The sequence below is a fragment of the Ascaphus truei genome, chromosome 12 (assembly GCF_040206685.1).
Source record: "Ascaphus truei isolate aAscTru1 chromosome 12, aAscTru1.hap1, whole genome shotgun sequence".
In the NCBI taxonomy this organism is placed as follows: Eukaryota; Metazoa; Chordata; class Amphibia; order Anura; family Ascaphidae; genus Ascaphus; species Ascaphus truei.
In genome coordinates this window covers 13,753,355-13,769,700 of record NC_134494.1, presented here as the reverse complement: position 1 = coordinate 13,769,700, position 16,346 = coordinate 13,753,355, and the positions used below count along the sequence as shown (strand labels likewise).

The following is a 16,346-nucleotide window of genomic DNA, read 5'->3' as shown; positions in this document are numbered from 1 at the left end:
TATGCGGCTGCAGTATGGATAATCAAAGCCCGTGCACAGGCTATGTTCTCCTCCAGCCGCCTATCCCCTCTGCAGAGACAGTCTTCAGCTTCCTTACTCCGTTGCGCATGCGCATGCGCAGACGGCGAGACGCTGGGCCAGGATACAGGATACAGGGAAAAAACAAACTCCTGAGACGCTGGGCCTGGATACAGGATACAGGGAAAAAACAAACTCCTCACTACGGTGGCTTGGAGTAACCAAAAAACGTCAGACGCATTTCGCCAATGCTTCCTCAGTGACGTAGCTACGTCCTATATCCTGTATCCTGGCCCAGCGTCTCGCCATCTGCGCATGGAAAGGACTGAAGCTACACATTGAATAGTAGGCTAAACTTTTTCTGGCGCAAATTTTCTCTCTTTTTCCATAATTGCCTACTTATCCACACTGCTACTCCTCTACGGGGATTTTAAACAAGTGTTTTATTATTTTTTCAAAGTGTCACATATATGAAATTTTTGATGTAATACAATTTTTGAATTTTTTGATTTTATTAAGACCCTATCTATTTGGAGAGAGCCATATTTACTCTCAATACTTACCTTTATCAACCATACACTATTATAGAGTGCATGTAATTGGAGGGTCTTTTTGTTGATCCCCTTGGGGACCAATTTGTTAAACTCTGCATTTGTAATTTTCCTCTATTGCAACTTGATTTGTATCCTACCTATGTAATGGGAGAGCAGAATAGAATATCTGTTTTGTTTGTTCACTTGTGTAACTATTAAGCTTTCAGGTATGTAAGGGGTGGGGCATTTGTTTTAAAATTCATTCAGATTCTACAACCCATATGGTACTATATATAACATATACAGTGGTGTGAAAAAGAAAGTACACCCTCTTTGAATTCTATGGTTTTACATATCAGGACATAATAACAATCATCTGTTCCTTAGCAGGTATTAAAATTAGTTAAATACAACCTCAGATGAACAATAACGCATGACATATTACACCGTGTCATGATTTATTTAACAAAAATAAAGCCAAAATGGAGAAGCCATGTGCGAAAAACTAAGCACACCTTATGACTCAATAGCTTGTAGAACCACCTTTAGCAGCAATAATTTGAAGTAATCGTTTTCTGTATGACTTTATCAGTCTCTCACATCGTTGTGGAGGAATTTTGGCCCACTCTTCTCTACAACGTTGCTTCAGTTCATTGAGGTTTGTGGGCATTTGTTTATGCAAAGCTCTCTTAAAGGTCCAGCTGCAGCATTTCAATCGGGTTGAGCTCTGGACTTTGACTGGGCCATTGCAACACCTTGATTCTTTTCTTTTTCAGCCATTCTGTTGTAGATTTGCTGGTGTGCTTGGGATCATTGTCCTGTTGCATGACCCAATTTCGGCCAAGCTTTAGCTGTTGGACAGATGGCCTCACATTTGACTCTAGAATACTTTGCTATATAGAGGAGTTCATGGTCGACTCAATGACTGCAAGGTTCCCAGGTCCTGTGGCTGCAAAAACAAGCCCAAATAATCATCCCTCCACCACCGTGCTTGACAGTTGGTATGAGGTGTTTGTGCTGATATGGTGTGTTTGGTTTTCGCCAAACATTGCGCTGTGCATGATTGGCCAAGCATCTCCACTTTGGTCTCGTCCATCCTAAGGACATTGTTCCAGAAGTCTTGTGGTTTGTTCAGATGCAACTTTGCAAACCTAAGCCATGCTGCCATGTTCTTTTTAGAGAGAAGAGGCTTTCTCCTGGCAACCCTTCCAAACAAACTATACTTGTTCAGTCTTTTTCTAATTGTACTGTCATGAACTTTAACATTTAACATGCTAACCGAGGCCTGTAGAGTCTGAGATGTAACTCTTGGGTATTTTGCAATTTCTCTGAGCATTGCACGGTCTGACCTTGGGGTGAATTTCCTGGGACGTCCACTCCTAGGAAGATTGGCAACTGTCTTGAATGTTTTCCACTTTTGAATAATCTTTCTCACTGTAGAATGATGGACTTTAAATTGTTTTGAAATGGCCTTATAACCCTTCCCAGATTGATGGGCAGCAACAATTGCTTCTCTACGATCATTGCTGATGTCTTTCCTCCTTGGCTTTGTGTTAACACACACCTGAATGCTCCAGACCAGCAAACTGCTAAAACTTCGGCTTTTATAGAGGTGGTCACACTTGCTGATAATCAATTAATCAAGGGCATTTGATTAGCAGCACCTGTCTGCTACTTAGCATCTTAATTCCTATGGAAGCAGTACGGGTGTACTTTGTTTTTCACACATGGCTTCTCCATTTTGGCTTTATTTTTGTTAAATAAATCATGACACGGTGTAATATGTCATGTGTTGTTGTTCATCTGAGGTTGTATTTAACTAATTTTAAGACCTGCTAAGGAACAGATGATTGTTATTATGTCCTGATATGTAAAACCATAGAATTCAAAGAGGGTGTACTTTCATTTTCACATGTCTGTATTTCGCTTATAAGGTTTTACTACGTAATTTCCTCTTTATTACAGAGCTTGCTCTGCTACTGTAGCACATGAGGAAACAAACTGCAGAAGCAAGTTAGAGGTAAGGATCACTTCTTTTCCAGGGGCTCAATATGGGAGTCAATTGGGTTAATTATTTATTTGTCATCATTTTTTATTAAGGATTAACGAATAAAAAGTTGCAGGTTTAATGGTTAAAGTCAGCTACTTGGTGTTTTTTTTTAAAACACAACCCCACTGTACTGTACAGTAGATAACATATTTTACAACTCTTGTAGACTAAAAAGCCAGCGAGGGGGGGAACAAACCCTCAGGCACATTGTTGCAGTGTAAATTCTATTTCTATTTGAAAATTGTGGTTGGAAGTTTCTATTAATATGACTCGTGCATGCATGTATATCTTTATGTATAAAACGGAAATAGCCCAGTTGCAATAGTGCAGAATAAACGAGTTCTTCAGTATTAGGTGATACCTTTTTTTATTTGGACTAACAATTTGTCATAGGACAAGCTTTCGAGAGCTTTTCTCTCTTCCTCAGGTCAAGCAATACTGATATACAAAGGTTTCCATTTACAAAGGCTTCCAAAGAGAGAATAGAAAAGAAAAAAAGGAAAGAAAAAAACAGCGAGATGTAGATGAGGTGGGGTGAGGGAAGAAAGTTAGAAGACACTGGGAGGGTGATAAAACGGTGGGTGATAAGGAAGTGAGAATAAGGGATGGGGGCTGTACATCCACAGCAGCACAGAGGGGGAAGAGGATGCTGGTGGGGGAGGGGCGGGGAGGTTTAGGATGGCACATTGGCAGGGAGACAGGGAGGACCATTACAACAAATTATGATAGTGTATGAGAAACTCCATATCTGCATTCAGTCCTCTTGTTTTGGTGTAAAAGAGTCTAATCATTCTGAGTTCAAATGTTTTCCGTGTGCGTTTGAACATTCCATTGAGGATTTTGATTTTTAAATAATTTATGGAATGATCTGTTTGTCAGAAATTATGTGAGCAGGTGAGCAGTATCTTCCTTCTTCGTGGTGGAGAATAGAGTGTCTTTGCATATTCATTCTACCTTGGAATTTTTGGCTGGTTTCCCCAACGTAGCATCCTTGGTCACATTTGTTGCACTGAATCATATAGACCACATTCCTGGATGTGCAGCAGTATGATCCTTTAACATTTAGTGTTCCATGGTTGTGACTGGCTGCGGGATCTTGTCAGTCACACCCATGAAGTAGGGAGTTGCAGATAAGAGGAAATACTTGAAGGTAAGGAGGAGAACTTTGTGGGTGATCCAAAACTTGATAGGAAGCCAGGACAGGGATTCAAGGAGGAACTTATTCTGGCAGCTACTTGTTGGATACATTGCAAAGAAGAGAGTTGTGAGGCAGGGAGGCCTGTTAGCAGTAAGTTACAAGTATTCAGACGGGAGAAGAAAAGGGCATGCATTTTTAGTTTTAGCAGTAGCGTGATAGAGGAAAGAGTGGATCTTAGCAATATTATGGAACAATAAGTGACAAGCTTTAGCCATGTCATGAATGTTACATAGGTACATAGTAGATGAGGTTGAAAAAAGACATGCGTCCATCACGTTCAACCTACAGTATGCTAAATTTAGACGACAGATACTTAATCCTATATCTGTACTTACAGTATATTGATCCAAAGGAAGGCAAACAAAAACCCCAGTGACATATCATCCAATGATATCTCATAAGGGGAAAAATACATTTCTTCCGGTCTCCAAGAATTGGCAATCAGATTACTCTCTGGATCACCACCCTTCCCATGATACTTATTTGGTATATCCCTGTATACCTTCCCTTTTTAGAAAAATTCTATTGTATCTGCCATCACAGTCTCCATGGGTAATGAACTCCACATTTTAACTTCCCCTACTGTAAATAACCCTTTCCTTTGTTGCTGGTGAAATCTTCTTTCCTCCAACCTTGAGGGACGACCCCGAGTCCTTTGTACTACCCTTGGGATGAATAGTTCTTTTGAAAGCTCCTAGTACTGTCCCCGAATATATTTGTATATAGTTATCATATCCCCTCTTAGACGCCTCTTTTCTAATGTAAATAAATCTAACTTAGCTAGCCTCTCCTCATAAGATAAATTGTCCATCCCCTTTATTAGTTTGGTGGCTTTTCTGTGCACTCTCTAGTTCCATAATGTCTTTTCTAAGGAGTGGTGCCCACAATTGTACTCCATACTCAAGGTGTGGTCTTACTAATGCTTTGTAAAGGGGAATAATTATGTTTACTTCCTTTCCATCTTTTGCCGGTTTAATACAAGATAAGATCTTGTTTGCCTTTGAGGCTACTGCATGAATTTGGTCACTATTGCTATGCCTGCTGTCTACAAGCACTCCTAAATCCTTCTCCATCAAGGATGCCCCTAATATATCCCCATTTAACTTGTAAGTCGCCTGTTTGTTCTTGCTTCCCAAATGCGCAACCTTACATTTATCTGTAAGGTTATGTGGTAATGGGAATGGAGAACGAAAGGGAAGAGAGTCAAATATCACTCCTAGGCCATGTTCTTTGCTGACCAGAGACATGGTAGAACCATTTATGGTGATGGAAAAAGGGAATATTGGGCCAGGTTTAGGGGGAAATATGAGGGGCTCAGTTTTAGCCTTATTAAGTTTAAAGTATTGGAGCACCATCCACGAGGATATAGCCAGGAGGCAATCAGAGACATGGGACTGAGTTGCAGCTGTGAGGGTCGGGGTGGATAGATATCTGTTTATCATGTGCATAGAGATGACATCTAAGGCCAAAAGAGATGATGAGGACACCGAATATAGTGTGTAGAGAGAGAAAAGGAGAGGTCCCAGAACAGAGTCCTATTAGACAGATCAACAGAAGACGAAGACATGTTAGCAACAGAGACTGAAAATGTGCGATGGGAGAGGTATGATGAGAGCGTTGTTGCGGATATTAAGGTAGTTTAGATTATGAAGGAGAAGAGGGTGATCGACAGTATCAAAGGCAACAGAGAGATCACGTAGAATTAGTAGGGAAAATTGACCATGGGATTTGGCTTCATGTAGATCATTGGCTACATTAGTGAGCACAGTCTCTTTAGAGTGAGCTGTACGAAATCCAGATTGTAAAGGGTCCCGGAGGGCATGGGAGTTAAGAAAGTTGATCATACAGGCGAACACGAGATGTTCTAGCAGTTTGAAGGCAAAAGGCAGGAGAGATACGGGTTGGTAGTTAGAAAGGCACGTAGGGTATAGGCCAGGGGTGGCTAACTTGACTGGGACTTGGAGCCAGAATTTACCAGCGTCAATGTCAAAGGGCCACAATAAAAGAATAGAAAATGAATACCTATATACACTGACATGGAGTATAACCTGACGGAGGTATACACTGACAAAGAGCATAATTGAACAATAGATTATCCCCAACAGGGGAGAAATGGGCTCAAGAGTATGGGATGCACTAATTGAAGAAAGAAACAGTATGGAATGGATATTCTTCCAATATGTTCCCTTCAATGATAAATAAGTGCAATATAGAATACACCCTAAGCAAGTCTTGTAATCAATTAAATTCTAGCGTATGTCTTGTGGAGGGTTGAAACGTAGAGCTGAAATCCCACTCAGTATAGAGTGCAAATAGGGCAATAAGTTGTAAGTGTCCCAAATTCCAAGGGCAACCTCCTAGTATCAAGACAGTCCAATAGTCAATGGAAAAATACTCACAGATGAATAAATGAGTATTTTCTCCTGGTGGAATCCACATGTAGCAGGAGTCTTCGCTTGCCGGGTGTAACCATTAGTGTGCAATGCGCTGAGAGCAGACCAGAATTTTTTTCTTCACAGGAAATTTGATGGATCAGTATTGTGATCTGTTCATTTAATAATTCATTCAGATCCTAGTCTGCATAGATCTTTAAAGTCCCAGTTTCTTTCCTCAAAATCACTGATCCATCAAATTTCCTGGGAAGAAAAAATTCTGGTCTGCAAAGAAAGTCTTCATTCTATCCTACATTTGTTAAAAGGAACTTTATCTCCACCTTTGAAAAGCTGGTTGAGAGAAGCCTACTTTTACTCTCTAATGGATCCAGTTTTGATGTTTCTCCTTTGCAGCATAAAAGCTTTGAAAGATCTAATCTTTTTTTTTTTTTTTTAATATTTTTTTCCTATATTGGCGTCTTTCAAAGTACATACATGTGGATAATAAGATGACATTCACAACATAACAGATCATTTTGGAGCACAGGCATATGACAGTGAAGTACTCTGACACACAATAAACCATTTTTTCCCTACTTGCAGTAGTGAAAAGAAAGGGAATGACAAGGGACGGGTGGATAGTTGGGAATGACATGGGGAAGAAGAAGAGGGGGGGTGGGGGGGAGGGGGAAGGGATTGTGGCGGGTCGGGCACTCCGGCCCTCGGGCCCAAGGGTATCAGAGTTGGACCAGGGCTTGCAACAGTGTTGGAGCCCCAGAGCCTGGCCAGGGCTCCCAGGTTCTATAGAATTGAGGCATTCTCTGCTTCAGCATGGCTGTCAGTCTCTCCATGTTCATGACCCCATCTATTCTTTTAATTACTGTTCTCCTGGAAGGGGCCTTTACTTGTTTCCAGGCCGCCACGATACAGCATCTGGCGGCCGTATGGTTCGCCGAGGTAAGTTTGGCTTTAGGGGCGTGGAGGTCCTCAATTGGTCTCCCCAGCACGTACGTCAGGGGGTCCAGGGGGACCTCCAATTCTAAAGTTTCATTCGAGAGACTCTGGATCCTTATCAGAACCTCTGGATCTCCGGGCATGCCCACCAAATATGGGGCATGTCCCCCCTTTGACCACATCCCCTCCAGCACACATCTGTGGTGCCTGGGAAGATCTGGCTCAGTCTAGTCGGGGTTAGGTACCATTGGAATAAGATTTTATAAATATTTTCCTTCGTGATTGAGCAAATTGACGTTTTGGTGGCAGCCTCCCAGATATCCTCCCAGTCTTCCAGGTCGATTGGGATATTTAGATCAGCGCTCCATTTTAGCATATATGAGTGTGAGGGGGGGGGGGTGGGGGGGTGGGATGCCTCTAATGTCCTATAAACTTCAGAAATTAAACCTCTCTGGTATTTCCCCTTTAGGCAGAGGGTCTCGAATCTAGTGCACGCTGGGAATTTAAGGTTAGGGGACAGGGCTCTCAGGAAGTGCCTTATCTGAAGGTATTTGAAGATGGAGAAGTCTGGGGAGGAGAACTTATTTTTAAGTTCTTGGAAGGACAGGACCTCATCGCTTTCCAGGAGATCCGCAACCACTCTGATATTTAGGCCCTGGAATTTACCAAATTGGGTACGGGAGCACCCGGGTGGGAAGTCCGGGTTCCCGAAGATAGGGATAAGATATGAGGGGGGTGAAGCTAGGCCATGTTTCCCTTTAGCTTTAATCCAAGTAGACCACGTGCACCTCATCGCCCCAAGCTCAAATCTCAGGGGCCTCCTTTCTTTGTGAGCCTGAGACCATAGTAAGGCCGAGAGGGGGGTGGGGGCCGCGTGGTGCGTTTCTATTTCCAACCAGCAGTTGGAGGTCGGGGGGTTGTTCCAGACCACCGCCTGCCTTAGCTGGGCCGCCTGGTAATATCTAAACACATCCGGGGCCCCCAAACCTCCTCTCGTCCTCGAAGCCAACAGCACCGATCTCGGCACCCTTGGTCTACGCTGCCTCCATATAAAACGGATGATATGAGCTTGCATATTCCGCAGTTCTACTAGCGGGACAGGGACTGGGAGGGTTTGAAAATAGTTCAGTAAATGGGGAAGGATATTCATTTTAGTGGACACAATTCTTCCAAACCAAGAGATCTGATGGGCATGCCAAGTCTCCAGGTCTCTCTTGATCTGGCGGAAGAGGGGGGGGGAGTAGTTAGCTTGATATAGCGAGCTGTATGAGCTTGCTATTTTTATACCTAGGTATTTAATGTGGGAGTTATTCCACTTATACTTGAAGTTGGTTTGTAGGAGTTTCCATGTAGGGTCTGGGAGAGAAATGTTGAGCACCTCGGACTTGTCCATATTTATTTTATAGTCGGACACTAGACTAAACTGGTCCAACAGTTTCTGGAGATTGGGAAGGGAGGTGTGCGGGTCAGCTAAGGTCAGAATGACGTCATCAGCAAAGAGGGAGATTTTATACTCCCTGTCTGCGATTGGTATGCCCTTTTTGCTGGGTTAGGCTCTGATCCGGGCTGCTAGTGGCTCTATTGATAGGGCAAATAGTCGAGGGGATAGGGGGCAACCATGCCTGGTTCCATTTTTGATTGTTATTGGGTTGGAGTGCCCTCCGGGGAGTTTTAAGAGGGCGGTAGGGTTGTTATAGAGGGCTCGTACCCCCTCGAGGAACGGACCCGAAAAGCCAAACCGAAGCATAGTTTGGTCCAGAAAGGACCATTTGATTCGGTCAAATGCCTTTTCAGCATCAAGGCTTAGGATCAAGGCCTGAGACTTATTGAGGTGGATGTGGTCTATAATATTGATAATTTTGCGGGTGTTGTCAGAGGCCTGTCTTCCTGACACAAAGCCCACCTGGTCTATATGAATCAATCTGGGGAGAATAGGGTTCAGTCTGATTGCTAGGATCTTACTGAAAAGCTTGAGGTCTGTGTTGAGTAGAGAGATCGGTCTATAACTACCGCATTGTAGCGGGTCTCTACCTTCCTTGTGGATGATGGCAAGGTTGGCTGCCGAAATTGTGCCTGGAATTGGCTCCCCATCTAAGAAGGAATTGAGCATGCCCAACAGGTAAGTGGAGAGGGATGCTGCGAACTTTTTATAGTAAGCATTAGAAAACCCGTCTGGGCCGGGAGTCTTGGCTATTTTAAGCGAGGAGATGGCTTGGGACAGCTCCTCTTGGGTTATTTTCTGATTAAGGAACCCAAGCTCTTTCGCTGAAAGGGAGGTTGCATTGAGTTAGGTATTCTGCGGCTATTTTGGCACTGTCCCGGTCCTGGCCGGGGGGGTGGAGGTTGTATAGTTCTTTGTAGAACTCTGCGAATTCCTGCGCTATTTCTTTCTCATTATATGGTATCTGCCCGTTTCTGGTGCGGATTTTAGTGATCTGGGCTTTGGCCTTTACGCCTCTAAGTTTCGAGGCCAGGAGTTTATCTGCTTTATTGCCCCTATCGTAGAACTTCTGGTTAGTCCATTTCAGCGCTCTCTCTACCTCGTCAAGCTGCAGTACTTTAAGTCATGATCTTGCCTTATCTAGGGTTCTGAACACTTTTTTTGAAGGGGACTGCTTATGTTGGAGTTCTAGGGCCAAGATCTTTTCAGTGAGTTATTTTTGCGCTTTGAGTTTCGTTTTTTTCTTATAAGAGGCTAGAGAGATAAGGTCTCCTCTAATGGTAGCTTTGTGCGCTTCCCGGAGCATTGCTGCTGCCGAGACCGAACCGTTATTTATTTGAAAAAAGGTGTTTAGTTTTTGTTTGATTGTTTTGACCACCTGGGGGTCGTTAAGGAGCGAGTCGTTCAGTTTCCACTTGTACGCAGAGGTTTTGATGAACGGTAGAGAGAGGGTGAGTTCGATAGGGGCGTGGTCTGACCATGTAATTGGGCCTATGTTGGAGTGGGAGGATGCCTGGAGAACATTATTGGTACCAAGAAAGTAGTCAATCCGCGAGTAAGACTGATGGGGGGCTGAGAAGAACGTGTAGTCCCTCTGGGCTAAGTGCTGGGTCCTCCAAATATCGGACAGGGAATAGTTTTTCAGGATTTCCCGAAACTTTTTGGCCTTTTTCTGTGTCTGAGCAGTGTGTGGTGTCGCGGGCTGAGTAGATTTGTCTTGGTCCGGGAGAGGACCATGTTGGCGTCTCCAACTAGCAGTAGCGAGGAGAGCACCGATTGATCTAATGAACCAAATAGATTCTGGAGGAATTGGGTTTGGTTATCATTAGGGGCGTATAGATTCAGAATGGAGATGGGGGAACCTGAGAGTGTACCTTGGAGTAGCAAATATCTGCCTTCTGGGTCTTTGGTTACCTTTGTTGGAGAAAATGGGATTTTATTCGTGAACAGTATGGCAGACCTCGTTTCTTGCTGGGGGATGATGCGTAAAACGCTTGGGGGAAAGTGTGTTTGAATGTGTTAGGTGGGTCTGGGGTATTGAAGTGTGTTTCCTGGATGCAGATTATATCGCCTTTGGTTTTATTTAGCTCTTATAGAGTCAGCTTGCATTTTCTAACAGAATTGAGGCCCTTAACATTTAACGAGATGATTTTAATTGACACCATTAGGTAGGGCAATGGTTCCTGGGGATAAACCCCGGACCCCGAGTGATTCCCATGTCGGGGGTGAGTAGGCCCTGAGAGCAAGGGGGCGGGGGGCCATCGGACTGTCCCTGGGGGGGCCTCTGATAGTGGTCAGGGGGAGGGAAGGGGGACGAGAGGGGGGCAGGGTGGACACATGGGGGCGAGAAAGAAAGTGGGCTGTCCGGGAGCCCAAGAGAATTTCCACTTGACACCGTGGTGGCAAGGGAATGGGGGCAAAACCCCCTGGAGAACTTTCGGGGTCGTCAAACTTGGGACGAGACCAGGGAACGAGGCCGAACACCCTCATCGTTTTAAAGAGGGGTGGGGGGATTAACTTGGGCGGACGGCTATGTCCGAGGCAGAACTAGGGTTATGCAGGGCTGCTAAAACCCTTTTAGTTAGCCACCAGGTTTTTGGAAGCTATGTGTCCTAGTCATTTTAGGCCAAAAAAGATAAACAATGCCTGACCCGGCATGGGTCAGGTGGATCATATACAGTGACCGACCCCTTCTCCAACAACACATTTCAACTGACCAGCAGGTCTAGGGACACAAATGCGTTCTGGGAGCTCTTGGTCTTAAGTGGACCTCATTGCAAGGGTATACAAAGCTCAGATAAACCTTTTCTTTGGAACTTGGGGGAGGGGGGAGGGGAGGGGGAATAGCAGAAGTCCGTGCAGACTAGGGATCTTGTGGTGCGTGGTCAGTCTTCACCCCGTCGGGGGTGCATGGTTCTCAGGGGAGGTGGACCGCTCAGTCACCGAGATTTTTGACTGGCCAGCCTCTCGGATGCTCGGGGGGTGTCTGGAGGGTCCGACCCTGCCCCCGGACGGGGGGCGGTTGTCGCTGTGTGGTGGGGGGATCCCTAGGGCTTTGAGGAAGTCTCTCGCATCCTCCGGGGCTGAGATTGTGACGTGGCGCCCGTTGCGGAGCACCACCAGCTTCAAAGGGAACCCCCAGCGATATTTGACTCCCTGGTCGCGGAGGTAGTTGGTGAGGGGCTTCAACTCGTCTTTTCATCATTGTGGTCCTATACAGATCGTTAAACAGCTGGATGTCTGCATTGTCCACTTGTATGCTGCGTTGGCCCCTGGAGGCATTCATTATTCGCTCCTTGGTGGTATACGCATGTAGCTTTACTATTACGTCCCTGTGGCTGGTGGGGTCTGTAGGCTTTGGGCCCAGGGCACGGTGGGCCCGATCCATAAGGAGCTCATGCTCGGAGAGGCCTGGCGGTTTTCAAGGTCCTCCAGGGCATTCTGGAGGTCCCTGATTGCGTCGCCGCATCTCGCAACTTCTTCCTGGGTCTCAGACTGGGAGCCAATGGCCCCCTCGATTTTGGCCTCCAGTTCGTCGGTTCTCCCAGAGAGGGCTCCCAGGTCTGCCCTGATGCTTTGTAAGGCCTTCTCTGTGTCCTCTTGTACCCCTCTCTTCATCTTGAAGATCAAGGAGTCAAAAAACTCTTTATTGAGGACGGGGGGTCTGAGTAAAGCTGCTCTTGGAGCTCGTCGAGCGCTGCGTGCTCCGGCTCCTCGGCACCATCTTGGGAGTCCGGATTCAGCTCCAGCTCTGCACGGCGCGGGGGCAAAGAACTTCACGACAGTGTTCTGGCTCTTGTTTGACTTGATTTATCAAAGGGGCAGACAAGGGTGGGGAAATTGTGGTACAGCATAGGGATGATTATCGCAGAGAGGCTATATGCCAACTCTGTGATGTTTCTTCCTATTTATTTATTTATAAAATATTTTACCAGGAAGTAATACATTGAGAGTTACCTCTCGTTTTCAAGTATGTCCTGGGCACAGAGTAAAACAAATAATACATGTTACATATACAGTTACATAAATGAACAAGGTATACATTATATACAAGACATTGCGTGCACAGTTAAAGAAAATATATATTATGAGCGTATGAAACAGTTACAGACCAGATTAAAGTGTGAGACAGCCTTAGATTTGAAAGAACTTAAGCTGGTGGTGGATATGATAGTCTCTGGTAGGTTGTTCCAGTTTTGGGGTGCACGGAAGGAGAAGGAGGAACGTCCGGATACGTTGTTGAGCCTTGGGACCATGAATAGTCTTTTGGAGTCTGATCTCAGGTGATAGGTGCTGCATGTGGTAGGGGTGAGGAGCTTGTTCAGGTAGCTGGGTAGGTTGCCCAGAAAGTATTTGAGGGTGAGACAGGAAAGGTGAACTTTGCGCCTAGACTCTAGTGATGACCAATCTAGTTCTTTGAGCATTTCGCAGTGATGTGTGTTGTAGTTGCATTGGAGAACAAAACGACAAATTGAATTGTAGAGGGTGTCAAGTTTGCTAAGGTGGGTTTGAGGAGCCGAGCCATATACTATGTCTCCATAGTCAATAATTGGCTGTACGCTTTCTGACCAGGAGACTTAGGGAGGATTTGTTCCTGTAAAGTACCCCTAGTTTGGCATAGGTCTTGGTTGTCAGGGTATCAATGTGCATCCCGAATGTTAAGTGGGAGTCAAACCATAAGCCCAGGTATTTAAAACTAGTGACAGGTGTTAGGGTGGTATTAGCGTTGGTTCTAATCAGGAGCTCAGTCACTGGAAGCTTTACAAATTTAGTCTTGGTCCCAAATACCATTGTTACAGTCTTGTCAATGTTTAAAAACAGTTTGTTTTGGGAAATCCAGTTTTCGAGTCTCAAAAAGTCAGACTGAAGTATGTGTTGAAGGTCAGAGAGGCTATGGCTGTGTGCATATAGGATTGTGTCATCTGCATACATGTGTATTGAGGCTTCCTTACAAGCTGTGGGAAGATCATTAATGAACACTGAGAAGAGTAGGGGCCCCAGAACAGAGCCTTGCGGGACACCACAGGTGATATCCTGGGGGTTGGAGTTAGAGCCTGAGATGGACACATGTTGGGTTCTTCCTGATAGGTAGGACTGAAACCAGTTTAAAGCATGTTTCTCTATTCCAGAGCTCTGGAGTTTGTTAAGCAGGATAACATGATCAACTGTGTCAAAAGCCTTTGCAAAATCTAGGAATACTGCACCAGTGAGTTGTCCCCGTTCCATTCCACACTGGATTTCATTGCAAACTTTTAGCAGGGTAGTTACGGTGGAGTGTTTGGGACGAAACCCAGACTGGAATTGGCTAGGGAAATTTGTCTTGGTGTAGAAATCGCTTAATTGGGAGTGGACACATTTTTCCATTACTTTGGATAGAATTGGGAGAAGTGAGATTGGCCTGTAGTTTGAAACAGTGTTTTTGTCCCCATGTACATGGTACATGGTACATGTCAACGTAGAAGAAGTAACCAAGTTAGGGCACTCTGTCGTAACCTGGATGTATTGTGAAGAAGTTAAAATCATAAAACTTTATTGATGTCCATTAAAATAAAGTGGAATAAAACGAGCATTAAACAAAAATTGTGTCCTGTATTAAAGGTTCTGTGTACCGAGTCCAGAACACTATGGTAATGAAGGGGTTAATATACCCCTTATCCTGCAATATTAGGTAAGTAACCCAACTCGAGCAGAGTGGTATTAAATATCCACTGTTTTCAAATAAGAACTTCTATACCTCAGGGAGTACTCGGCTAACAGTCTGGTCAGACCATATAAATATCAGTAAAGAAAACCTATATCAGGTATACCTTAATGTATATTAACCAGATGGAATATGGTAAAGCACACTGTGTTGTGCTGACTGGCATCAATAGGGGATAGTGGGGTGAAATTACGAATCAGCCAGGGCAGCGGGTGCACGCGCAGGAGTTCCAAGCGGACAACTTGTGAACTTGCCTGATAGCTTGAAACGGCTCCTGCTCACGTGATTTTGCTCTATACGATATCTGTTCTTTACAAGTTGACGGTTTAAGGGCGCATCAAGGACACAGTTCTCAAAATAATCTACCGCTAGTATTGAAGGTTTAAGGGCGCCATATAGGGATTTACCCTCTGCTACTTCCATACAGTCATTGCTCAGCAAGGCATCAGCTTAGATTCAGCTACAATAGTGCTGGCTTGTGCAAGGGTTTTCTCTTACCACTGTCAAGTAGCATTCGAATCTTACCAGCTCTGGGACACATGATCAGGTTACTCTAGGGCACAAGATCGGGAGCACCACACGGTGCTTGTGTTACTACAGTTCATTTCTCACACTAACCACCGATCCTTTGCACCAGCCTGTCACATTTGGGATTGTTGCACTCAGCCAGCATGGTACAGTTATGCCAGTGACCACATGATATTCTGGTCCTATACACAGGTGATGTACTCCGCAACTGGAAGTTCCACCTAACTGTTCCCCGCAGCTGGCTGATTTGTCACTTCACCCCACTATCCCCTATTGATACCTGTCAGCACACAGCTTTACTATATTCCATCTGGTTAATATACATTAAGGCAGCGGTGCGCAAACTGGGAGGCACAGGATTATTTAGGATGGGCGCAGGATTATTTAGAGTGGGCGCAGGATTATTTAGGGTGGGCGCAGGCGGTTGTGCACAGGTGTTTGAACAAGCTCCATGTTGCTTCTCTGCTCTCTGCTTGTTGCAGGGCCTTGCTGTGGGGGCGGGGCCTTACTGTGTCTCTGCTCTCTGCTGTGGGGCGGGGCCTTGCTGTGTCTCTGCTCTCGGGGCGGGGCTTTGCTGCTTCTCTGCTCCTGCGGGGCCTTAACTGCACAGAGACAGCCCCTCCTCCTCCTGTCTGTTTCCCCCACACGGGGGACCGGAGCATGTGGAGTACAACCCCCCCAGGTAAAAGTGTGTGTAGGGGTGTGCGCAAGTGTGTTAGTGTGTGAGAGTGTCTGCAGCAGTGTGTGAGAGTGTCTGCAGGTGGGAGAGCCAATCGGAGAGGAGTCAAACCATTTGCCCAGGTATTTAAAACTAGTAACAGGAGTTAGGGTGGTGTTAGCGATGGTTTGGATCTGGAGCTCAGTCAGAGGAAGTTTTAAAAATGTAGTCTTGGTCCCAAATACCATTGTTACAGTCTTGTCAGTGTTTAAAAACAGTTTGTTTTGGGAAATCCAGTTTTCGAGTCGCAAAAGGTCAGACTGAAGTATGTGTTCAAGGTCAGAGAGGCTATGGCTGTGCGCATATAGGATTGTGTCATCTGCATACATGTGTGTAACACCTTCCCCCCCCCCCCAATCGCAGATATGGACCATGTGGGGAAATACACTTGTGTTAACTGGTGTGGTGCATTACCTGATAGGCTCACAGAAGACCTGAACCTCCGCCACTGGGAGCCTGGGGTTACCTGATTCGTCAAACACAGCGCCTCCACCTGTAAGGGTTCCCACCTGAGTGGGATGGTCCTCTTACAGGAACCACAATAATAAAACACGCACACAGTGTATGCTACAACTGTTTTACTATTACTACTTATAACTCTGTAATATGTACCACACAGCAAGATGCATAATAACACACACATGAAAGTGCACCGGGTGCACACATCAACATAGGTATTCCCCAAAGTACCTGGGTGCTTGGCCCCAATTCCCGGATGTACCTTATGTCCAAACCACCCACGTGTGTTGGAGATAGCGCTATCCCTTGATGTGTTGGTGCACTAATTATAGATACCTGCCCAGGGCTCCAGCCCACGGGTGCTGAAATACAAC

The 16,346-nt window shown here is 45.2% G+C and overlaps 1 protein-coding gene across 1 annotated transcript in view; it reads left to right on the top strand.

The window, feature by feature from the left end:
• The first annotated feature begins 2,510 nt into the window (after positions 1-2,510).
• The window catches only part of LOC142463905 (uncharacterized), an 87,696-nt gene continuing 73,860 nt past the window's right edge, over positions 2,511-16,346 (top strand). The window contains exon 1 of the mRNA XM_075566752.1: positions 2,511-2,571. The gene's annotated coding sequence lies outside the window, so the exon portion shown is untranslated. The remainder of the gene's footprint in view (positions 2,572-16,346) is intronic.